Source organism: Anolis carolinensis, chromosome 6 (assembly GCF_035594765.1).
Source record: "Anolis carolinensis isolate JA03-04 chromosome 6, rAnoCar3.1.pri, whole genome shotgun sequence".
Classification (NCBI taxonomy): Eukaryota; Metazoa; Chordata; class Lepidosauria; order Squamata; family Dactyloidae; genus Anolis; species Anolis carolinensis.
The window spans coordinates 26765344-26790191 of record NC_085846.1 but is presented as its reverse complement, the minus strand read 5'-3'; the positions used below and the strand labels follow the sequence as shown (position 1 = coordinate 26790191).

Below are 24848 nucleotides of genomic sequence, written 5' to 3'. Positions count from 1 at the left end.
TTCCAACCCAAAATAACAAAATAAAATAAAACCAGACCTCAGAGCCCATCCTACCTCTTCTCTATTGATTCTGTAAAACACCGTTTTCTATTTCTTCCACCAGTTAGTAATAACCATTGTTTTCTAGCAGCAGGCAATCCAAATATTTCCTGAGAATGATAGTCTCTCTGGTTTATTTTAGTATCCAAAGAAGAAGCCCTTTTTAGCAGACATAAACTGTCTAGTGTTTTCATTGCAATGAACAGATTAAAAAGAAAAAGAAACGATCATTCATTTCATTATGAAAGACTGGGTAGAGCATTAATTTATGGAGGAGTTCGGCCATCAGGATATTTTACTAGGCCTTGCTGGTTTGTTTTCGGTTTTCTGGGACCTCTGGAGAGCCTAAAAAGTAGGCCGCAAATTATTTTTTAAAAATTAAGCAGTACATTAAAAATTAATCCACTCTCTGTGCCTCTCGAAAAGGAATCCAAAGTGGTTTGTATGTTCAGTAGCCAAGCTCGGAGTCCCCTTTTGTATCTCGTCTTTCAACGCGTCCCAAATGTCGGTCATTTATCTTAGTCGAAGACGGGGAGGCATCGTAAATGATTTACTCCAAGGAATTGTTGCTGTTGTGGTTTTTTAAAAAAAAAATCCCCACACACACCCACCTCCGAAATCTCCTCCAGAATAAAATAAATCAAAGATTGCATTTTAATATATAATTAGTCCTTGAAATATTATCCCCGATTCAGAAGTTTGTTTTTTAAAATCGGCTCGGAAGTTGCTGTCTTTTTCTTCTTGACATTCCCGGCTAAGAATCCGGCTTCATAACAAACGCTCTTCTCTCCTTGGCAACTTTGGAAAGAGAAGCGATGGCCTTGGGTTGTGTTTTCGATCCGAATCGAAGAGCCAGGAAGGCGGATCAAGGGCTTGTGACAAGATCGAAAGGAAGGCCGAAGGGATCGGAGGCAAAACACAGCAAAAGGGGAGCTTTCGTTCCCTTTTACCTCCATGTTGGGGATGAGAAGTCTTCTCAAAATCTCAACATTGGAATTGGGGAGTGGGATGGCAGAGGCTTGGGACATTATTTCCCCACACTAGGCCAAAGATGATGGTGGTGGTGGTGGAGGGAAAATAATAATAATAATAATAATAATAATAATAATAATAATAATAATAATAATAATAATAATAGAAGCCAAAGAGTGGGGTTCACAACAACACTTCAATACTGTCCCCATATTCAAAGCTACAAGGCAACAACATCAAAAGGAATCAGAAATTTGGAACCCAGCAAACGAAAACGAAGGAAGGATGGAAGAAAAGCTTGGCAAAGGGGAAAGAGGAGGAAAAGAGAGGGGTGAGGATAGCAAAAAAAGAGGGGGGAAAGGGGGTAGAAGGAAGGGGAGGGAAGGAGGGGTGGAAGAAGAAGAAGGAGAGAGAGAGAGAGGCAGAGAGAGAGAGAGAGGCAGAGAGAGAGAGAGAGTCGCTGCGTGGAAGGAAGCTTAAAGCTGGTGAACTCTTCATGAACCGCGATGCGAGTCATACAGCTATAAATCATGGAGACACGGTCTCCGCCATTCACAAACTGATAGCCTATTTCGGTCCACCTTACCTTAGCCTCTGACGAGAGCAGCGCGGCGAGCAGACATAATATATTTTCGCAGCCAGCAACCAACGCAATCAATAAGCGAGGAGAGCTCCCCCCATTCCTCCCGGGCTCTGCCTTTTTTTTGTATAGTAAATGTTCAAGGAATATCTAGAGAGAGAAATCCGGTCATAACGCCAAAAGGAGGGGGGACATCTCTATAGGAGCTTACGGTGAGGGATGCACGGGTCTACTCTCTCTCTTTCTCTCGCTCTCTCTCCCGTTTGGGGAGGGAAAGGGGGGAGGAAGGTGAGGCGAGGTAGAAATCAGAATCAGAAGATTGTAGACAGCCTTCCAAAGATGTATAGGGGATCCTTTGATGCTGGCTGCCCTATAGTCTCGGTACGCCCTGTTCACGGTTAACAATGGCCTCTGGCATTACAGCAGAAGGCAAGAGAGAGAGAGAGAGGGAGAGAGAGACGGGGAGAGAGAGAGAGACGGAGAGAGGGAGAGACAGACAGGGTCTCGAGGAGGGGAAAACAGAAAGCCTTGCTGCCATACAATCCTCAGCCAGGCAAGGCAACGAAATAAAACGATAATGAGGATCTTATAGTGCCAACAACTCGATTTACAAGAGAGAAGGGATGATGGAGGGGGATAAGATATAGAGAGGCTTCTGTTCAGGAAATCGGGGACGTGTGTGGAGGGAAAAGGGGGCTTTTTTCAGATCTCACCCTCCTCTTGTTTAGCAAGGCTTGGGCAAAGGCTGTGGTGCCTTTTGGGCGATGCCAGGGAGGGGAAGGGAAGGGGCAAACCGCGTGGCGGTGGACCCAGGCCTAGTAGGGCAGCAAACGCGGTATTGATTCACGTGCTTGGCAATTAGGTGTCGGGTTATGCTAATAAATCTTTGCCGGAAAGGCAGGTTTTCCCTCCTGGCCGCCTTTGTCGAAGTGGTCTCCCTCTCCCTCTCTGCCTCCCTTTCCCCAGCCAGTCATTTCGTCTTGGGAAACCTAAAGAGGGCATCCCTCCAGTTTGCGACTGGCTCACCAAACCAACCATTCCCATCTTGGCAAGCGCAGGAGTCCGAAGGGAAGGACCTGGGATATATGGAAGTGCCACTAAAATGCCAACCCTTTAACTATTGAGAATTGGCTTCCACAATATATTGAGAATTGGTTGATTTAAAAAAAAAATCTTGAGTGTTTTTTTAAAATTTAAATAACATTCTGGATTACATGAAATCAGAGTCAGTTTCCAAAAGTTTACCTGCTGAACTTTTTTGTGTGTGCTTGGCTATGATCTTGATGCGTATGGGGGATATGTAAGTAGGAAAGAGGAAAGAAAAGAAAGAAGAAAAGGGGAGAGAGGAGGAAGGGAGATAAATGTATATTTTGGAATTTCTGACATCCCACTGTATTACTTCAAACCTATCGAAAATAAGTTGCACTTATTTGATCCTCAACTCTGCATCTAGGATCAGGGATGTGAGAAGTTCTCTGAGCAGAGAAGGGAAGGGGTGCTTGATAGGTAGATGGGAAGTCTTTTGAAGTCACTTGAGATTTATTGCCTCTGTACTTGTTCACAAGTTGGACTACCCCACCAAACAATTACACCCATCTAGTGCAGGAGTCTGAAGAGAAGGTCTTGGGATATACTGAAGTGCCACTAAAAATGGCAACCCTCCAACTATTGAGAATTGCCTTCTACAATATATTGAAAATTGGTTGATTTTTTAAAAGTCTTGAGTGCTTTTTTAAAGTTTTAATAACATTCTGGGTTACATAAAAGAAGAGTCAGAGTTTCCAGAAGTTTACCTGTTGAACTTTTGTGTGTGTGTATTTGGTTGTCTATGTGATTTTGGTGAGTAGGGCTGATATGTAAGTACAGAAGGGAAAGAAGAAAAGGGGAGAGAGGAGGAAGTGAAATAAATGTATATTTTGGAATTTCTGACGCCCACTAACATTATTTCAAAACTAAGGAAAATAAGTTCAATTCATAGGATGGGATTGGATCCTGAACCCTGTATCAGGGATGTGAGAAGTCCTCTGAGCAGAGAAGAGAAGGGATGCTAGATAGGTGGATGGGCAAAGTCTTTTGAAGTCACTCAAGATTTATGACCCCTGTCCTTGTTCACAAGTAGGTTTGCTTGCCAAGCAAAAGGTTTGACATCTTTTGCTGCGGGTAGTAGAAAGGAACTGCCGCCTCAAACTCAACGTGGGAGGATAAAGTTGAGGTGTCTGCGCATTTTTGGGTGCCTGTGTGAATGGGGGGGGGGAGCTGTAGTACTCCTCTTCTTCTTTTTGGCAACCCTACTCCTGGGCGGGAGACTTGACTACTGAATAGAAGGAAAACTGGCATTTAGAAAAGGGAGAACTTCTGTGTTTCTCTCTTTATTCTTGGCGGTGTTTCTGATGTTGTGGCTTCTCTTTGCTCTACCACACTGTTGAAGATGCTGTTGGAATGGGAAAACTTCCCAGCTTCGTCTTGAAAAGGTTCCAAAGACCCCCAATGACCGGACTTCTCCAGCTTGGATGACCACCTTCTTCTTTCTCCACCACTTTTGTTCTTACTGACCTAAGGAGAACAACAACTTTTGTTTTCTCATGGACCAGCATCCTGAGGTGGGAACGCCAGACTGAGTCAAGATGGCTTTTGAAGGACTTCACTGGCAAAAACAGTTGTGGGAATTCCCCATTTAGTCATCACTAAATGGGGCTGTACTGGACTACTTTTAGTGCCGTCATGGATTACAGTCAAAACTTCCACGAAGGACAGTTTCTGCACTTTTTCATATAAAAAGCAACACAGTGTAAGGCAGTTGATGCCTCTTTTGAAATTTGGAATTTGTAACGTTGTGGGAGTATGTATTGCTGTTTTTATTTTGGACGTCCAGATCTATTTCTCTTTCAATCTTTATAAGCAGCTAGGGTTGCAATGGTAGATTAACTTCTCTAGTAATCTGTTCAGTGGGATTTACTTCTGGGTAGATGCAGGGAAGGCTGAACTTTGAGGCTACACAACCTAGGCCTAAATCCAATGGTTAGCCATAATTGGAATGGAGCCTTTTAATCAACAGTGTTAAGTTACCAAATGCCTATTCATTCAGTGAGTCTACTCTAGTTGAAGGCTAGCAATCGGATTTAAACCCTAGCTACATATACCGATAGCAGTCAGGATGCGATCTTGTAGCACCTCTTCCACTGAGAGAACCAAGTTGGTAGCATAAACCTGTCTAGACTAAGCCTACTTCTTAAAATGCAAGGCTTATACCCTCAAGTTTCCTTCTTAGCCTCACTTACATGGAAATAAGTCCCATTGATCCCATTTATTAATTCTAATTATACATCCATGGAACTGTGAGGTAAGAAGCAGCAAGTAAAACTAGACCAGAATAGAGAAGGTTGATCGCTATCTCCAAGGAGCACATTTTATGTTTGGTTTGTAAGTTACTGGAGAAACTCTAAGAGATCTTTATGACATGATATTGTATGGGAAGGGTGCTAAAGGACTTTGACATTAATGATACTTTGATTAAAACTTTTTAGGTGATTAATAAAAAAATAAGATGGGGAAATGGAGTTGGAAAGAGGAAGGCTATGGTAATAGGGCAGAAGATGAAATTAAAAATAGGCACGTTTTCTCCAAGAAGAACTCACTTGAAGGCAGCCCCTCCTTTCCCTCAGTACCAATCCCCTATTGCTCTCACAAAAGAGTTGATCAAGTTTCCATTTTTTGAAAAACTCAGTGCGTTCCTAACCCAGGAGTTGGCAACTCATTAATACATTAATTTCAGAGCCAACCTTAATTCAAGTCGATGCGTGGCTATAGACAAATCCTATTTTATCGACGCAAATATGCGTTTGTGAGGCGTTTCGTTCTAACTGACTTCAGATATGATGGACTAGGAAAGACTTTTTCGTTAATTATTGACAACGGGTTTTGCTACTAGGCTTCCACACTCGTTGTGTTGGAGGGGTGATCTCTCCTCCTTTTGTGGAGGAAAGAGTTCATAAGTTGATTTTCTTGTTACAGGAAGTATGACTTCCAATTCCAACGAAAAATAAAAACAATACTGAACTCGTTTCTAGCTCCACCTATATTTTTATCACCCTGGCAGCTTTTACCCCCTGGATAAAGGAGAGGACAGATTTGTCCCTCAAATGGAAGTGATAGGAATTAAGTAGATTAATCACCTCCGGATTAATTAACTGCACTTAAACCTCGTTTATTATTATCAGCCCACGAAAGGAGATGGATATATATCCAGCGCTGATTTCTGGAGCCTTTGTATCAGGATGGGGATAATAAATATAAGATGCCACTTAGAGACTGAGATTTCAGTGATGGTGTTATTGGGATAGTTTTAGGACATTCGTATGAAAGTGGACACTCGCCTGGAGGTAAGGAAAATTCAGTGGGGGAGACAGTGGTTTCTGCAGGAAAATTAAGCAAAATATTTGAGGGTAATGAACTTATTTGGAAAGCTTGGGAGTTAGAAAATTAGAGAGCGAGAGATATACAGATTTTCATATATATTTTCGTTTGGGGAAAAATTCCATGGTTCTAACAACCCTGCTTTCCATTCTGAATAATGATATTATAAATCTGTAACCCACGTGGCTCCCTCGTGTTGGGATTCAACCCCACACTGCTCAAGTCCTCAGTGAGGAACAGTTTAGTTAGCTTAGTATAGGATAAGGGTTTCCCTTCCTCTGTGTCTCCTGTATGACAGTCGGGAATGTATCTATTTCTTCTCTCCTCTCTGTTTCTGCTCTCATTCTGATTAGTTGTGTAGAATGGATACTTTTCTACTGCAAGCCTTTACTTTGACTTCTGTTTCTTACATTTTAGTAAGAGCTGTGTGCTTTGAGGTCTCTGTGTGTGTGTGTGTGTGTGTCAGAGAGATGTAGTGATAGGTGATTTTTCCCTCTCTTTGAAACTTAGAAGAGAGGGTATTAGAGTAGCTCAGACTCAGTTATTCACCGCGAAGAAATGCAATTATTGTTTATTATTGTAAATAAACATTTTGTAATTTTTAAGATCGGACTCCGCATCGCACTGCTGTATTTTAGGGTAGTTTTCCCTAACACCCCCGCGTGTCACAGAAGCTGTGGACAATAAATCACAGGCCTGGGATGCCTAGATTTCCCCCTCCCCTGCCTGGCACCGAGCCTTTCCAATACCCGGCTCTCGTGAGCTTTCCCTCGGCGATTTTAATTACTCCTTGCGTGGATCATAAATCCCTTCTTCCCTCGTTTATTCTGAAAAGGCTTCTCAACTGCGTTAAGAAATCCAGTCGAGGTCATCTGTCTTCACCACCATTCTTCAAAGCCTCTAGATCTCGGGGAAGAAAGCGAGTGGAGATCAAGAGGAGCCCAAGCGAATGAAGACTTGATTAAATTCCAACGAAACCAAAAGACTGGTGCAGCTCCAAAACTACTGCTTCGGTTGGTTCTCGTCCAGTATGGTTTTGATTTAGTGATGCAGTTTGGAGCCGAACATAGTCACGTGTGGATCGTTTTTAGTCACCATTAGAAAGTAGTTCATCGATTTTTCTATTTTTTTAGTTTGTTTTTAGTAGTTTTTAGTCCATCGATTCCTGAAAATATATTTAAAGCTGGATATTGGCTTTTAGGCAGGCAAGCGGGAAGCTCGCATAGAGAGGCACCAGCCTCTCCCTCCTTCTCCTCGAACTCACATGGTTGGAAAATGGGACGACAGCTCTCACCATTCCTACCCAACTCATGGAGAATTGTAGCCATAGCCCTATACTTTTGCACTGAGAGGGATCACACAGAAGCAATGCCCAATTAGTCTCCGGAATAGACATTGTGGAGAAATGAACTGGTACACATCCAGAAGACTTAACATTTTGAAGGATAAAAATAGCCATGGAACAGTTAGTCCCTATCAACACCACCAAAGCCCCTGTCTTAATTTCAGTGGAGTTGTGTCCTTTATCTACCAATGACAGACATATAAATTACTGACCAGGGGAAACAGCGGAAGTAACAGAGATTGCAAAAGGGCCGTTTCATTCATTTGCGGGATAGATCTCAGCTGGACTTTTACTATATGGGTTGGATCGAGGTTTCAGATCCACTAAAATCAATAGGACCTCAATGAATATGAAAAGTCTGGCATAGGTAGATGTATGTATCTATTCAGTCAGTCAGTCATCCATGTTCTATTTATCTGTACTTTGTACCTAGTACCCTCAGGATGATTACCCGAATGGGCAAGGAACACTCAGAAGTGTTTTTGCCACATCCTTATTCTGAAAAGTAGTCTAGGGCACCTGATATTCATTGGCAGTCTCCTATCCAAGTACTAACCATGGCTGACCTTGCTTAGCTTCCAAGATCTGGTGCCTTTAAGGTATTTGGGGGTGCATCTACACTGTCGAATTAATGCAACTTCACACCACTTTAACTACCCTAGCATAATGCTATGAGATCCTGAGAGTTATAGTTTGATGAGACACCAGCACACTTTGGCACGAAGGTGAGAGACCTTGTCAAACTACAACTCCCATGGTACCATAGCAGTTAAAGTTGTGCCAAAGTGCATTAATTCAACAGTGTAGCTGCACCCTAGGTCTTTGTCTTTATTGTATCACAGGATTATCACACCAATCACCCCCCCCCCCACACACACACACATACACACACACCTGAAGCAGGAAATTCAGATCTATTTTGCAACCAGCAGCCCAATGCCATTTCCAAAAGATAGGTTTATGAGTGTGAGGCGAAAAGTAACGAAAAGACGTTACTTTTAAAGACAAAAGTTACCAGAACTAATTACTGGATGAGTGTCCATGCTGGCTGTAAATTCTAAGAGCTGTACTCCAAAATTTCGCCAGTCTCTGTCTCTTTCTGTGTATATATATATAAACACACACACACAACCACGCAGAGTATCTACCCTATATCTTTACCTATACCTATATCTAATTTATCCTCATTAGTTAAAAACTACTTAGGAGAACTTCAGTTCTAATCCCTCACTTTCTGCCTTCTTGTGTGAGGAACCAGGGCCTGTGCTTTCATGACATTCACATCCAGGTAACTCTGCTGCTGTCAAAGACCCCACCCCACCTTTCCCAGTCCCCTCTTTCCAGCACGGGAGCACGACGAAGTCGGTCCAAAATCCAGCTCGCAATAAAACCAGCATCTCCCTCCGATTGTTTTCCGTGATGGATTGTAACTCTTTCTCCCCCACGACCTTTGGTTTAGAAGCCTAATAACTCACCGGGTTAATGGTCAATCAGCGGAAGTAGTTCTGAATTGCCTCCAAAGAATCAAACATAAACAACAACACCCACAGCCGAAAGGGAGGCGGGAGGGGAGGGAGGATTTCCCACAATTCCAGTTTGATTTATGCCCCACCCCCAAATCTCTGGGAAAACCCAATTTCTATTATTGGGTTTCTCTTACTGTGCTTCTCTGGCCCAGGTTTTCAGTGGGGCGAATTTATTTCCTACCACCTCCCAGTCCTACAGATATTTTGAAAGCAAGGGGGTCAGAAGAATGGACTAGCCTAACTTCCCACACACATTTGACTGGATTTCTTGGGAGTTTCCCTTTCAGAGGGCTTTACTTCCCAGTGATATATGCATACAAAGGCAGCTTGTAGCATCTTTGGGCCCTTGGATACTGCCCTATATCCCAGGATCTGATTCCAGATTCTTTTCTTATCCCATATTATATGGCAGTGGAGACTCATATACTCCAGTTCAAAGAAGATAAACTGGGATGAGATCCTAGGATATAGGGCAGAGTAGATGCAGCCTTTGAGACAGGGAAAGAAACTGGTAGGATAAGCTTTTGTAGACATAGACTGGATCTATATCCCAGGATCTCATCCCAGATTATTTTCTTATCCCAGATTATATGTCAGCGGAGATTCAGATATTCCAGTTCAAAGCACATAATCTGGGATGAGATCCTAGGATATAGGACAGAGTAGATCCAGCCCTTGAGACAGGGGAAAAAATGGTAGACTGGATCTATATTCCAGGATCTAATCCCAGATTATCTGGCAGGGTAGGCTCAGATAACCCAGCTCAAAGCAGATAATCTGGGATCAGATCCTAGGATATAAGGCAGTATAGATCTAGCCTGCATGTCTACTTCAACAGATACTCTCCTTTCTTAATAAGTCTACAGAAGTTTAACTACCAACTTCTTTCTCTCAGGGTGCATCTACAGTGTGGAATTGGTTTTATCACCTCCCTACTATGCTGGTACTTTGAGATAGAGGACTCTTGCATTCTCAGTTTTCCAAACATCACCCTTATGTTTCCACGTGACCCAATCTTCTGTCCATGTCATACAGAAGTAACTAAGGAACGATAATCTTTCCATCTGGGAATGTGTTCACTGTGCTTCAGCGCTTCATTCATATAAAACATGGATTTCTAACAAGATTTCATGTATGTGTGTGTACCAATATGTAAGAAGAGTAGGGAGATATTTATTTTTGTTTTGCAACACCCACTCAACTCCTCGCATGCCCTCAGCCAATAAGAAAAAAGGTGAAATGGTAGGATAAAGTTGTTTTGTTTTCTTTTGCTTTCTTGAGCTATCTTGTTTCTCTAGCGCTGCCTCCTCCTCCGTTCAAAAGTTCAGTGTTGGTATCTCCTCTTGGCTGTGACAACATACAGAGGCACTTCCTACTTTCTAAAGGGTTACTGTATGCTGCCAAGGAGGAGGTCCAGTTCAACGCCCACACCTCCTTTGCTTAACAAGGACTACAATGAGAGCTTTAATTGGAAGGAAATGATGTCTTCCTGGGAGCCCCATTAGCCTTTCTCCCTGTCTTCCTTTTTCAAATTTCTACAGATCTTTACTGAGTAGAGAGGGGAAATAAAACTTCATGAGCACCCAAATAACTCTGAGATCCTAACCATTCTTCCTAGGCACAAAGTATCAATTTGGAGTAGAGACATTAGCTATTGGTTGTATATACCAGTTTTACATAGGCCAAAATCTTGTAGAGTTGACTCATTTAGAGTTGACTCAATTATGGGTCTGGACTCAACATGTAAGCAAACTCCATTGATTCAATTGGTTAATCTAGCTGGGAGTAATAATAGGAGAGAGAGCACAATATGTAAACCAGAGGATGTAGGCAGGATCCTTGGAGAGGTTAAGTCCCTGAGGGGAATTAGGCAACTAAGCAAATGGAATAATGAATGCCTCTTTACAACAAGGGAAACTTAAGTTGTGCCTGAAAGAGGCAGTTGTTTAAAACTCTCTGGGTCCTATTGTATTGGAAAATTGCTGGACTACTCCCAATATTTCATTTTTTTTAGCATGATTCAGGAGCATATATTAGTCTTATACCTCCAAAGGTTCCTGGAGGAGGTAGATTGCCTAGATCTACTTTAGTCTTGTTTAAGGCCTGGTTATGGATTGAAAACAATGATAGTTGCTTTGGTGGAAGAGGTATCTAAGGGCAGGGTGGGGAGAGTGGGCCCTCCTTACTTTTCAGAACACTTTTCAACTTCCAATTGGTCTGTCTATATTAGGCATGGGAATATTTTGCCCTCCAGGTGTTTTGTACTTCAAGTTCCACAATTCCTAACAGCCTACTAGATTACTGTAATGCTTTCTCTAAGTTAATATTGAAGGTTATTTCAATATATTTCAATATATTGCAGCTTAATTCATACTGTGTGTTGGTTACAAAAAAAACCTGTAACTCCAGCTGGATCTACACTGATGTATAAAATCCAGATTATCTGTTTTGAACTGGATTATGTGGCAATAGATTCATATAATCCAGTTCAAAGCAGATAATGTGGATTATCTGCTTTGATAATCTGGATTATATGGCAGTATAGATCCAGCCTCCCTTGTTACAAACAACTCTGTAGGCTACACTTTTCCATACAAGATTCAAATTGCTGGTTGAGACTATCACACCCTATATGATTTAAGACCATATTGTCTGTCTAAGCCTATCTGGTATTTCAGATCCAGAAAGGAAAAGAATTGGGTTTTTTTTTTGTCCCATCACTTTCAGGAGTACTTTTGATGAAGACAGGAAAGCGGGTTTACTTGATAGCTGATCCCAAGTTGTGTAACTCCTTCCAAAGGTTTAGTCCTCTCTCTATTGTCCTTCAACCAGGAAGCAAATATTTTCTTTTTTTTATAGGCCTTCACTTAGGGACTGACCAACCTCTCATAGTCAGAGGTTTTAAATTGTTATGTTGACTTTTAAATATTTTAACCCTTTTAGTGTGAACTTTTCAACTGCTCTAACTGAATTACAGTTTTAATAATATAACTCAATGTGTATCCAATATATATAAAGTGTGTTTACTGGAAACCATCCTATATGTCTGACCTCTGAGAAATGTGATGTTTTGTTGTGTGCCTTCAAAACATTTACAGTTTATGGAGACCCACATTAGAGTTTGGATCTACTTTAAATCCACTTTAGGGAGGGGCCTTTAAACAGCTGGGCCAGACAGATCCTGGGCCTCACCAAACTACAAACCCCAGAATTCTGCAGGAGGCAAAACCGGAGATAAATGCTCAAGTGTGCTGAGGCCTCAAGAGGAACCTAGCACAGGGTGTTGTCTTTCCCTAAAGCTGAGGGTGTGTGACTTGCCCAAGAGCATTAGATTTCTATGGTTGCATGGAGATTGAAACCCTGCTCCAAAGCTCAGTAGTCCAGCACTCAAACCACTATAACACACTGGCTTTTATCTTAGACATTAAGAAGCAAATAGATCAATAATGTCCATGTAAGTTGAAAGGGTGGAGTCAAGCTTGCTAACAGAAAAGCCTCATGTGATATTTCTATCAAAGCACATCATTTTACAGCCTCCAACTCTTAGCCAGAAAGTAATGGTCCAGAATTGAGATACCAGCCTCATTCCATCTTATATAAAACATACTATATGTCTATCAATATTTGACTTCGCATTTAAATACTACTTACTTCTGCCAAGGAAGAAAGATGGTGATTTGATACCACAGGACAGAATTGCACCTAGAGAATGAGAGAAGATGAGATTTTCAGGGGACACAAAGGCTTCCATAGGATGCTGTTAGTGTACTTTTAAACAGAAATAACTTATTGGTAGTAAATAAATAAATAAGCAACCCAGATAGATATAAATGGGAGTCCTATCAAAACATTAAGGAGCTGAATTCATACAGATTCCTCCATTGTACTTTGTATAACTCTGTAACATAATAACAATCAGATATATTGTATGGGTTTAGCTGATAAAGAAGCAGATAAATATTCAGAACAAGCTATTAATCAATCATTATTGGGACTCACCAATATTTGCTTCTATTTGAGAAAGAAAAGCAGCAGCAGAACGTACACAAACAGAAATAAACTGATTTGCAAACTTTATTGTCAGGGAATGATAACATGGAATGAGAGAAAGGAGGCAAAGAACACATAGGTATACATACTATACATTGCCTATATTTCCAAATTATTGGCTTCCAGTCACTTAATGCAGTAAACAGAAGGATCTTGTAGCTCCATTCTATGTTAGTCTGTAGTCTCTAAGTGGCTGCAAGATCCATTTGTGTATTGATATTCTAGATTAACACAGCTATGTCTTTGAATTTTTAATTTAGAGAAATCAGTTTTCAAAGTCCATCTCAAGGTAATTTTAATTCTGACCAGCTTTAATTAAACTTTGGATTTTTAAAAAAATATTATTCCGTGTTAGTTTCTTCCTGCTTCCTGCTCTCTCTTATGACTCTAGTCACTTACTCAATTGTAAATTGTACTGAAATCAATGCAGCTTGCTTCCTAGATGTGTTCATGATTGGGATGTCATTTTTAGCTTGTTTTCTCCTTCCAGCAAGATATATTAGGTTTCACATTAACCAGCATTTCTTCAGCCTATTTTCCTGATGTACTAAATTTCTGCAAGGGTCTTTGATCTATGGAATTCATCAACATACCTAAAGGCTAATTGGGACTTAGGCATCCATGACAGAAGGGTACAGAACTGAAGAGGAGAGTTAATTTTTAATTGCAAAATGAAGAATTACAGCATAGCCAATGTTTAACAGGCCTTCAAAAGCTGAATTGTGAGGCACAATTTAGGGCTTTGGATTTAACAGTCATAGTTTGGAGCCTGCTTCAACTCAGGCTTATTTGTACATTCAAAAATATTCTACATTCAATGTGCATTTTTGAAATTTTATCCTTCACTATACTAATTAAGCTTCACTGCCAATGCCTGAAAATGGATTTTTAAAGTGCAAAAGGTGGCCCCTTCTCTCTGCCCTAGGAGATATTAAGTAAGTAATAATGACCACAGATGATTTAGATAGCATAAAAGTGGTTGCAGATATGGAAATGGTTAAAGATTTTCTGTACCTTGGCCCAGTCATAAATCAACATAGTAACCTTTGTCAAGAAATCAAAAGAATAACATTTGAAAGGGAATCTATGAAGGTATTAGTCAAGACAACTGTACAGATTCAGTATCAAATACCAAAGTCAGGATTATCTGTGTTTTAGTATTTTTTATTTTTATGCATAGATGTGAAAAGTGGACTGTGAAGATTGATTTGAAATGCATGTGGAGGAAAGTCCTACAGATCACATGATCCATGGGAAAAAACCAAACCATAAATGGTTCCCAGGATAAACCAACTCTGAACTCTCAGTAGAAGCCAAACGGACTGAACAAAGATGCTATCTTGCTTTGGACACATCATAAGACAAAATGATTTGTCTGAAGGATAATATTAAATAAATTGGATGGTAGTAGAAAAGGAGAAAGGCTACATTGTAGATTGATTAACCCAGTAAAGGAAGTCACCGCCCTGAAAACTAGGCAGAGCTGATTTTGACAACAACTTTTGGTGGGTCTCTCATGCAAAGGGTCACCAGAAATCGACACTGACTTGAAACTTTGATGTCAAATAACAACAGGATGACATTAGATCAGTTGCCTTCCTCTCTCTACATGAAGACCTTTCTTATCTGATGGGTTATGATGGGTTAGAAGTCTGGTGCTACACTAAAATTTGACCACAAGCTAAATAATCAAAGCTGCACTGGAGTCCTACTGTCCATGAATACAGATTCTTGTGGTTCTTTGATGGTGCCGCTGTCTAAACTGTTCCATTAAGTTCTTCTTTCCCTCTTTCTTTTTTGAAACACAGTTCCCAAGGAAATTGCCCAAATAATGTCACAAGATGTTTGTCTTCCAGCTGGTGGAAAACAACATCTGAATTAAAGAAGCAGCTACTCCATTAATATCAATTTCCTTCAATGAAAACTTTGGTTCTTCATCAAGTTGATGATTTATGATAAAATCGATTAAATTAGGGTCACTTAAGGGCCTTGTGGTTTCCTCTTGGATTTCATCTGTCAACGCATCAAGCCGCTCTTTTTTTGGTTGTTGTTTAATCAAGTTTAGCTGGAGGCTAGTAAGGAAGATGATTCTGGAGCTGAGGAAATTTAATGTACAGCCATTTCGAGGGAAGGGAGAGTCTGGGAGAGCAAAATTCCTCCTACTGTCTTCTAATATGGCCTTATCTTGCCGCAGGAAATTCTACACACTGGGGTGGTTTTTCGCCTTTTTGTTGGTGGTGTTGTATGAAAAGCATACACTTATACAGTAAGCTCGTGGTTCCAAGAATTGGATTATTAACAGTGCCACCCTGAATGCAGAATGTCTATGCACTATCAATAACCAGAGTTTATCTATTTACAATTCCTTTTGCTGTAAATGTGTTTGTGTGTGTGGGGGGGGGGGGTCATTTGAATTACAACAGGAAGACAGAGCAATTCTACAAAAATAAAGAGTCATTTGCTTCCTAATAGTGGAGGAATCTTATGCCAGAAGTACTTTAGAGAAGCAGGGAAGGAAAGAGAAAGGGTCTCTTTGAAAAAGGAAGGGTTGCCTCCCTTAGTTGGCCTACAATGGTGTGTGTTTACACACACTCACATGAAAATCCAGACAGGGTTTTAGTCCAACAAGGTTTCCTGCGGTTACTAGAAATCTAAACCAACTTGGTGGCAAATAAGAGCAATAAAGCTGATGATATTAGACCAGCTGCCTCATTTTTTGTGAAGGCAGACCTTTCCTATCTGATGGGTTATCAGAGGTTATAGCCGACATTCCAAAGCTAAACTGCAGCTCGGTCTTGTCCCTGAAGTTCCTTGCGGTTCTTTGAGGGTGTTGATGCTTAAACTGTTCCATTAAGATCTTCTTTCTTCCAAATAATTTCCAAAAGAAACTAGAAATACTTATAGACAACGCTAAGGAAAAAATGTTTCATAGGCTTCTGTGGAATGTGCCCTCTGCCCACCCTGTAGCTTGGAATTCAAACAAGAAACTTATAACCCAGCCTCAATAGTTTCCTTGGACTGTTTCCTGTGGTCGCCTTATCTGTCTGGAAGTTTAGGCAGTAAAGGCAAGGACGTGAGAGTTAATCTCATTGACTTTTAATGGAGAAGGGCAAAAGTGGCTTGGATCCGGTTGTATGGAGTAGAAATCAGCCGGACTGAAGTTGGCCACTGTTTACTTGTTCCCATCGATTTCTGCAGGCTTTCTCTGAAGTTGGCCAAAGGCGGGTTCATCTCAGGAGAGGGCTTGTATGTAGTCCAGGGTCCTGGGCAGAAGACCGCAGCCCCCTTGGGCCAAAGCAATGCTCCCGGAGCAGATATTGGGGCGCGGGGGAGGGGAAAACTGATTCTGACATTGTCTCAGGCCCTGGGAGGCTAAATCGACAGTTTACAACCAGGGATTGCAACCGTCTTCGTGTCCTGTTTCTTGTTCGACCACCCCCGCTTTCTCCACACTGTAGTGAGATGTTTGTTAACCACAAAACACAAAAAAGGAGCAAAGTGCTCGGGATGAGAGGTGGGGAAGAGGGAGAGAAAGAAAGAGGGAGAAGAAGGGCCGGGTCCGCGACAGCAGCCACCTCAAATAAATACAACTTTCTCCTCTCTGCGCCATAAATCACATCCCTCTGTTTTAACACCCAGCTTCTCTCTCCCTTAGAAGAAGCGTTTGTAGTTTCCCCTTTCAAACAACCCAGAGGCGTTAAAGATTTAACAAATGAGGGCTCCGGGAGGGAAGGGATCCTTTGGTCCAAAGAGCCACTTCCGAAGAAACAACCAACATAAGCTAACCTGCCTTTTCCTCCCTCCCTCCCTTGTCTTTTTGGTCAGAGGACACCCCCATCCCAGTATTATCAGATAGTCGTTAATATTCCTTATTTAAGATGGCCCCTGGTCTTCTGGTCAGGCTACAGGACTAGGGTGGCGTGGTGTTTTGTTTTGTTTTCGGGGGGGAGGCTGTGCTTAAAACTAGGAGCCCGGGCCGACCAATAGACGTCTTTCCAAGCTTTGTCATGGCTATTAATTAAAATCTCCACGGCCCCGGGAATTCCTATGCCAGGCTCAGACGAAGTCGCTTAGCGATCTGGGTTGTGGTGCGGGGTGCCTGTGGTTTAATTTGGTTTTATTTCCAATCTTTAAATGAAGCCCTCTTACCTGAAGTTATTTCTCAGCGCAAGGACCTCGCTCGGAGACACTGGAGGAGAAAGAAGGAGGCGCAAGGAGTTCGGAAGCGGTGGAAGCCAAGGAGTTTCTTTCGAGCCTTTCTGGTAGATTTCCCTCTGCTTAAAAGGTCTCGTCTCGTGGCTTTTGGGGGGCTCGATTTCCACCCCAAAGCAAGCCTTGCTATTTGGAGGGGAGGAGGGAATATCTCCCGCTTGGATCCCAACTTGACTGAAAGGGGAATTACAACAATTTCCGAGACACCAGAAGGAATGTGTCTTTGTAGCCAAGTCGAAGGTACGCAGGAATATTTTGCTTAAGGTGGACAATTCTTTTCCCCATCGCCGCTGTCCTCCTCCTCTTCCAAAGGCGGAGGAAACTGTTCCCGATGATCTCTGCTCTTTATAAAGACTTTAAAAATGTTACAAGAAGGGGATCCTATTGACTGACAAGAGTTGCCAGATAGAGGGGGACCAAACGGAACCTGGTTTTTAAGAGGCCAGCAGGAATTGGCTGGTTTTCAACGTCAAGATACGAAATTGATTCCATATGTCTTACTTTCCTTTGCCTTTTTTGCCACAGTCTCTTAACACGGAAAAAAAAATCGCATCAAATAATGGTGTGTGTGTGTGTGTGTTCCAGAGAGACTTGGGTTCTATGTTGTTGTTCTCCTTTTTTTTACTTTTTACATAGCAAATGTTGATGGTTTTGTGTTTATGGAACAGGGGAAACGGTAGGGCACTGAAAAAAAAAGGGGCATCCCGAATGGAAATAGCCAAATGTGACAATCTGATGTGGTCATTTGCAAAAGCTCCATTCCACCCATCGCTTTTGCTATCCATAATTTGGCAAAAAGAAAAAAGGGAAGAATCTTATGTTGCTGAAGGCTTTCATGGCCGGAATCACTGAGTTGCTGTGAGTTTTCCCAGCTGTATGGCCATGTTCCAGAAGCATTCGCTCCTGACGTTTAGCCCACATCTATGGCAGGTTTGTTGGAAACTAAGCAAGTGACTACACAAAGAAGCCATTGAAATCCACAAGCATGTGGACAATTTCAACAGAAAGAAGGAAACCATGAAAATGAACGAAATTTGGCTACCAGTATTAAAAAAAACTCTAGAATCAGGATAGTAAATAAAGAACAACATTCAGAAAACAGGGGAATTTCAGACATGAAACAATTAAGGTCAGCTAACATCTCCCAACAAAGGATTCCCTCAGACAGGTTTTGAAACTGCAAGGCTTTTCAGTGCTAACCAAGGTGATTAATTGCAACATTCACACTTGCCTTCAACAGACAAGAGTTCTTTCTCCCACACTGAGCCTTTCATACTTATACCTCACTTTCTTCGTTTCCAACAACCCTCTCAACCTCTGAAGATGCCTGCCTTAGAAGTGGGCAAAACGTCAAGAGAGAATGCTCCTGGAACATGGCCATACAGCCCGGAAAACTCACAGCAACCCGGTCTGCTTTAACTCCATCCATGCACCCATTGTATTTCCCTTAATATTCTTCCTCATTCCCTTTCTCTATTTCATGACTCCGTTTATAACCAATATCTCCCTGTGTGTCCCTTCCTTTCTACTTTTCCTTCGCTCCTTGTTTGAATTCCGTTCATTGCGCACTGAGTTCAGAGTTCACGTGCGAACTCCTTCCTTTTTCCTATCCTTTCCTCCATCAAGACTTCATACTCAGGGCAGATTGATTTGGGATTATTGGTTTACAAGGACGCGCTTTAAGATGGTAGCCTCGGGGCGGGAGCGAGCCAGAAACAAAGGAATAAATGCACAGGGAACCCTCTCCAGCCCACCCTCTCTCTCTCCCTCTCTCTCGACAGCTGCCTGCAGCTGGCGCTGGATCCTGTCTGGAATCCCAGAGCTCGGGGAGGCTGGGATTCCATTTGTAAAACAAAGACCCCAACCCCTTCCCCATAATTGTATGACTGGGTTGCTTTTACCTTCCGCTTCCCAAACACTAGTGAGTCCCATATTGTCCCCATACTTCCAACCCACCACCTTTTTTAACAGTGTTCCAGTTCTTGGGATCAGACAGTGGATGTTTTAACCCTGTTTTGAAAATCTTGATATGGTCTTGCTTTGCATCCCTAGAAATGAAACACCAACTTAAGATCCCATACAGAGATATGTATATTGTATATATTATAACTGGTTTTTCTCATGTGTGTGTGTGTGTGTATGCACATATATACTCTTAAATATGGCCCAAATATAAATATTTTATATATATACATATGTGTGTGTGTGTGTGTGTGTGATATTTATTTTTGGGTCACATTTTGGGTCACACACACACTTAACTACAACCCAAAGAGAAATATAATTGCCTTGCAAACTCTGGGTCCGAGGGACAAAGAAGCCAATTTGGACAGATCCTAGAAATAATGTAGGATCTTTCTTCACTGAGAAGAAACAGGCCCTTAGTTTAATGGGATTTACTTCCTAATAAAATAATAATTAAAGCAATTAAAAAGTCTAGGACTGTGGCTTTAGGAAGCACCGCTTTGATAATATTATTAGTAGGACTAAATGTGGGGATTGTTTCATCTGAAAGGTTCGGATTATCGATTCCAATAGTTTCCTTGCTCCTTAAAATAAATATGAGGGTTGAAAACAGCAACTCGCTCTTCTCTCTCCCTCCCCTCTTCCTCCTTCCTTCCTTCCTTCCTTCCTTCCTTCCTTCCTTCCTTCCTTCCTTCCTTCCTTCCTTTGTTTTCTATTTTGTTATAAAATACTGTATAGAACAGACACATTACAGAGTGCGATGGGATCCATTTGCTGAGACTCACAACATCTCCAGCATTCTCAGAAGGCAGATCTTATTACTGCATTAAAAAATATTTGGCATTAAAATAATAATCCAGGACTTTTCTAGTTTTTAGGCTAGATCTTAGATATTGTTAGAGCAGACCCAAGAAATCAGTGGGACTTCAGTTTAGGCTGAACTACATTAAGTCCCATTGATTTCCCCGTGCATGCTCTAAGCAGGAGCAAGTTTGGATGCAACGCATTAGCGACAGAAAGTTTTATTGATTTTGGTGTGCTTTATTTCTAAAGGCATCCCAGTCCTAATGTGGACAAGCTGAGTAGAGATCTGCTCAGACTTCATTTTTGGGACGGTAGCCTTATGTGTTCAATTTGCTACCCCCTTCACTGTTTCCTAATGCCACTAAACATAAACCAAAATCCTATTGTTAGCTCAGACTGGAGTCATTGAATGGATGGTCTTCCTATGGTGTTTATTTAACCATTGAGTCCATCCATCTACTCTAGTTGAGAGTCACCAACAGGACTGAAGTCATAGTTGTCGGGATGCATTTGGAAACATACTAAACATGCCCTTTTGGTGTAAACTTCACAATAAACATAGTTAAAACTGAATAATCACATCAGGATACTTAAAACAAAAACATGTTGTTCCTACTTGTCTACCATCACCATGGTCGCCCCTCAAGACGTCTAAAGAATGACGTAAGGTCATAAAATCCTAAACTTACCTGCGGGTAAATTCATTGAAATTTAATGGAGTAGCATTACTCTACTTATCTACTTTGAAGTAAGCACAGTTAATGAATCCTTGAATGGGACTAGCCCCCCCCCCCCCCCCCCCCCCGAAAAGGAATGGAACTTATTTTCCAATTTTTTGCTATATTTGAATGGGATTTTGCACAGGGGAACTTTTTGTTGGGTACTGTGTTATGATTTTAGGGATGCCATAGGACAGTGTATATATACCCTTCTGATTTATGTCAAAACTGAACTCATCCTGAAATCAATGGGACCTCATAAGTGGGCTATAGCTTGGAGAGATCAAATCTGTTTCTTGGGCTAACTCTAGAAATTGAATTCTATAAGTCTTGCTTAGGAGGAAAGCCACTTATTATTATTATTATTATTATTATTATTATTATTATTATTATTATTAAATCATACACTCACAACACACCTCCCCAACACACACCCAACACACACCCAACACACAATGAAATCATCAGGAAAATCTCCACTACACTGACCCGATTGTAAACTGGGTTATCCTGTACTCTTACATACATTCACTGTTGAAGACTGGTTTCTGAGTAGACATGTCCATGATTGTGCTAGTTGGAAGGGAGCCTTCAAGAAATGAGAGGATTGTAATCACTATCAAAATATAAGGATGAATAAATGTATCTGTTTGGAACCATGTCGTGTGTCAAGGTTGTTTCAATGTGAATTGGGGTTGGTTAACTTTTCCCCAAAATTAGTTACAAAGGAGCAATTTGTTTTGGTGAGATTATTTGGTGAGATTTAAGCGTTTCAGTGCGTTTTCCCTCAAGCACTTCCCTTTCCCTTCTGGCAGTTATTCCGTCTTGAACACAAAGAACCCCAGAGTTTGTAAGAGCCTCAGGAATCATGTGGGAAGTCCAGCCCTCACTCTTTTGTTCCTTCTTGTGCCTTTGACTTTGGAGAATTTGTTCTCTACTGAAGACATGCTTTAGGCTACTCCTTTTTGTGATGTGAGGCAATCTTGTAGGGATGTGGAATATGGGCTGTTCTGTCAGGAGGCTCAGGGGTGGAATAGATGGCCTTAAGGTGTCCAGGAGTTTCTGGTCAGTTTCAGTTTGAATAACACTGCCCAGAATACAATCTAATTTGGCTTTTGGTATCTATGTATTTCTCTATATTTGTAAATATTTGGCTACAATAAATCACTTGTAGAAATCAGAACAAGAATCTGCAGTATTTTAACTGAGAAATACCTTTCCTGTTGGCATATTTGAATAGGAATTGGGTAGCCATAGAAATCCACTTGTTTTGGGCAAGTCACACTCTCTCAACCTCAGAAGAACTACTTTTGAACAAATCTTGCCCCTTTTCTATAGTAAATTCCATATTATTTCCTTGTTACCCTTAGGTTGTTGGTCAGTAAGATAAAATGGATCACCTATACTAGACTTGATCTTGAACATACAACCTCTTTTTTGGCAGAACTCATTAAATTAAAGAGAAATCACCCATGAAAATCAATGTGTGTGGGATGGATGGGGAATAATGGTGGATTAGTACATTCTGATCCTGAGAGCTGTTTGGAAGGCTATTTATTTGCTTATATTTTTTATATCCCACCCTTCTCTAAGGGCATGGGGATGACATCTAAACACCCCACTTTTTAATCCTCAGAATGATGCTATAAGGTAGGTTAAGGTGAAAGAGAATAAACCGCCCAAGTTCTCCTGGTGAGCTTCAGAACTGAATGGGGATTTGAATCTGGATCTGTTTGGTTCCAATTCTACAATTTAGCATCACACATCAATCTCTCTGTTATAGGATCAGTTCCAAGGCTCTGAAAAGAAGACTGTTAGAGAAGAGTGGTTAACAAGAATTCTTTTTCACACTGACTGCAGCTGGTGTTTGGTTTATAAGATATATTGACAGTATTTCATAGTTGGGAGGTTTGGGGGAAAGCTAGTGTGATACTCCAACCTTCTCTTGAGTGTTGATGTTAAATGCATACAGAATAAAGTGAATCCGGGCAGAAATTAAAGAGGAATAGATTTACTTTCCATTTGCTTTCATATGCAGATATGTGAACAGGCTGAGACTCCAAGCACATTTGCAATGCAGTCCTGAAGTAAAGTCTACAAAGTTCAGTGTAGCTGATTCCCAGGCAAGTATAGATGGATGGATGGATAGATAGAACTATAGCCTTACAGGGCAGTTGCATACATGCCTATCCAAAATCAAACCCCATTGATTTTAATGGGATTTCTTGCAAGGTATGTATAGGTTCACAATCTTACTTGGACCAAAATGGCATTGACATCAAGGATGCTTACACCCAAACGAAACAGATTTAGAATTGGAGAACCAGGTCTTCCATTGATGGACCCAATCCAGCAGACAATCCACACACTTGGGTCCAGATGCAAAGAACATGAACTCCAGAGATTGAAACTACACAAGGCATATTTTTACAGTGTCTTTTGAAAACCCATATGCCTCTTTTCTATTCATAGGATTTCGTTTGGTTGTTATTTTGGGACAAGCTTTCTCTTGTAAACCTAATATCCCTACAAGTGAAGGTCTCATTTATTTCAATGGGTTTGTAACGCTCTCTCAAGTTTTTTTTCTTTGGGGAAAAAAAGTTTAGTTAGAATCAAAAAAGAGGACGGAGAATGGTTGCTTTACCTATCTCACTAAGATTGTTGAATTCTGACCCAAAAAAAGAAGGGATAGCCCACTCTGAAAGTAGCAAGAGATGTGAAAGCGAATGTGTGAGAAAAGGATCAATAAAGCAAAGTGCTTAAAATATTACTTATCTCATTTCTATGTTTACCATCTGTAACTGTGTTGCTAATTTTCTGCCGCATTGAAGACCAACCGGAGTTAATAAAGAAATATGCACACAACACCAACGAAAAACTGCTAACGATTTTTTACACATTCTGTTTGAGCTGGTGGAAAAGTAGCCCAGGAGCATAGTTATTATATTACCTTCCGATCGATGAATAAACCGATAATGAACACAAATGGGGAAATGTGTTATGATTTAATGAAGCTGGGTGGCTAGCAAATACAAAGACTTAGATGTGGGGAGGGTGTGTGTGGGGGGGTGCCCTGGTGGGGTCTTCTCTGCCTGGCGGGGAGTGAAAGGTCGATCTCCAAGGAAAATTGTATCATAAAGAAAGAAGAGGGATAACAATAAAGGAAGAAAGATAGCTGTAGATGAAAAGAGAAGAGAAAAGCAGAGGGAAGGGTCATCTCCAGACCCAACTTCACAATTAATACTACCAACATGATCTCATAAATGGTGTCCTTTTTGTCTTTGCTTCTTGCCCGTGGACCAAGACAAACACAATGGAGTTGATTCTTCCATGCTCAACGCTCAAGTCAATCCCATTGAAACTAATAGGACATCGTCCAGAGCTTCAGAAAAGGTTGTCCCTCCATTTGGAAGGAGAGACCACTGGTTTGGGTCCCTACTCATGCTTGAGACATTCAAACCAGAGGGACTTGTGTTACTCACCTATTTCGATTGGTCTGGATTCAAGCCGTTATAAAACTTCCCTATCAATCAATGAGTTGTACAGACAGACGCTGTCTGTACAACTCTCCTCTTTTCTTCCCCCTCCTACTCAGTATTGATATTCTTAATGGATCTGGAGAGGATTTGCCACAAGAAGAAGGACACAGCGAGGTCTAGCCCTATTGCCTCCTCCCTGCAGGGTCTCCCTGATCCTAATAGTCTTTGTAACTACATCCCAGTCTGATCTTCTACACCCTGGCTTCTTTGTAGAGTCTTCTGCTGGGAGGAAAGTGAAGCCAAGGGGCAAAGAGTCAGTTCACCCAAAGGCTCTCGCTATAGACCTTGGAGCGCTATAAGGATTCACTGCCAATAGGAAAAGGGGGAGTTCAGTGGGATTAACTAAAATAAGCCATCCTGCTTCATTCACATTTTCAAAACAATACATAGATTGGTACCACAATCCTGCACCTTTCTTCTCAAAAGTAATTCCCATCGATTTCAAGGAGTTTATTTCCAGATGTCTGTCTATATATATACATGTATCTCTACAACCTATGCTCTTTGCTATCTTAATGTCATTCTAGTCCAAAACTTGCAGGGATATATACACCAGACACCAGACACCATATACATAACAAATACCACATATATTATTTTATATGACACACACACACACACACACATATATATATATATAATTTATTTATACAAATTATATATATATATATATATATATATATA

The 24848-nt window shown here is 41.1% G+C and overlaps 1 protein-coding gene across 7 annotated transcripts in view; it reads right to left on the bottom strand.

Annotated features, from left to right (window-relative positions):
- The window catches only part of hoxb3 (homeobox B3), a 103618-nt gene that overhangs the window by 15010 nt on the left and 63760 nt on the right, over positions 1-24848 (bottom strand). For 5 of the 7 annotated variants that reach the window (XM_008113486.3, XM_062957662.1, XM_062957661.1 and 2 more), the window contains one exon: positions 12527-12577. The gene's annotated coding sequence lies outside the window, so the exon portion shown is untranslated. Of the gene's footprint in view, positions 1-1597; positions 12489-12526; positions 12578-17074; positions 20676-24848 lie in introns of those variants that run through there. The other 2 variants (XM_062957664.1, XM_062957665.1) reach the window with 2 other exon arrangements.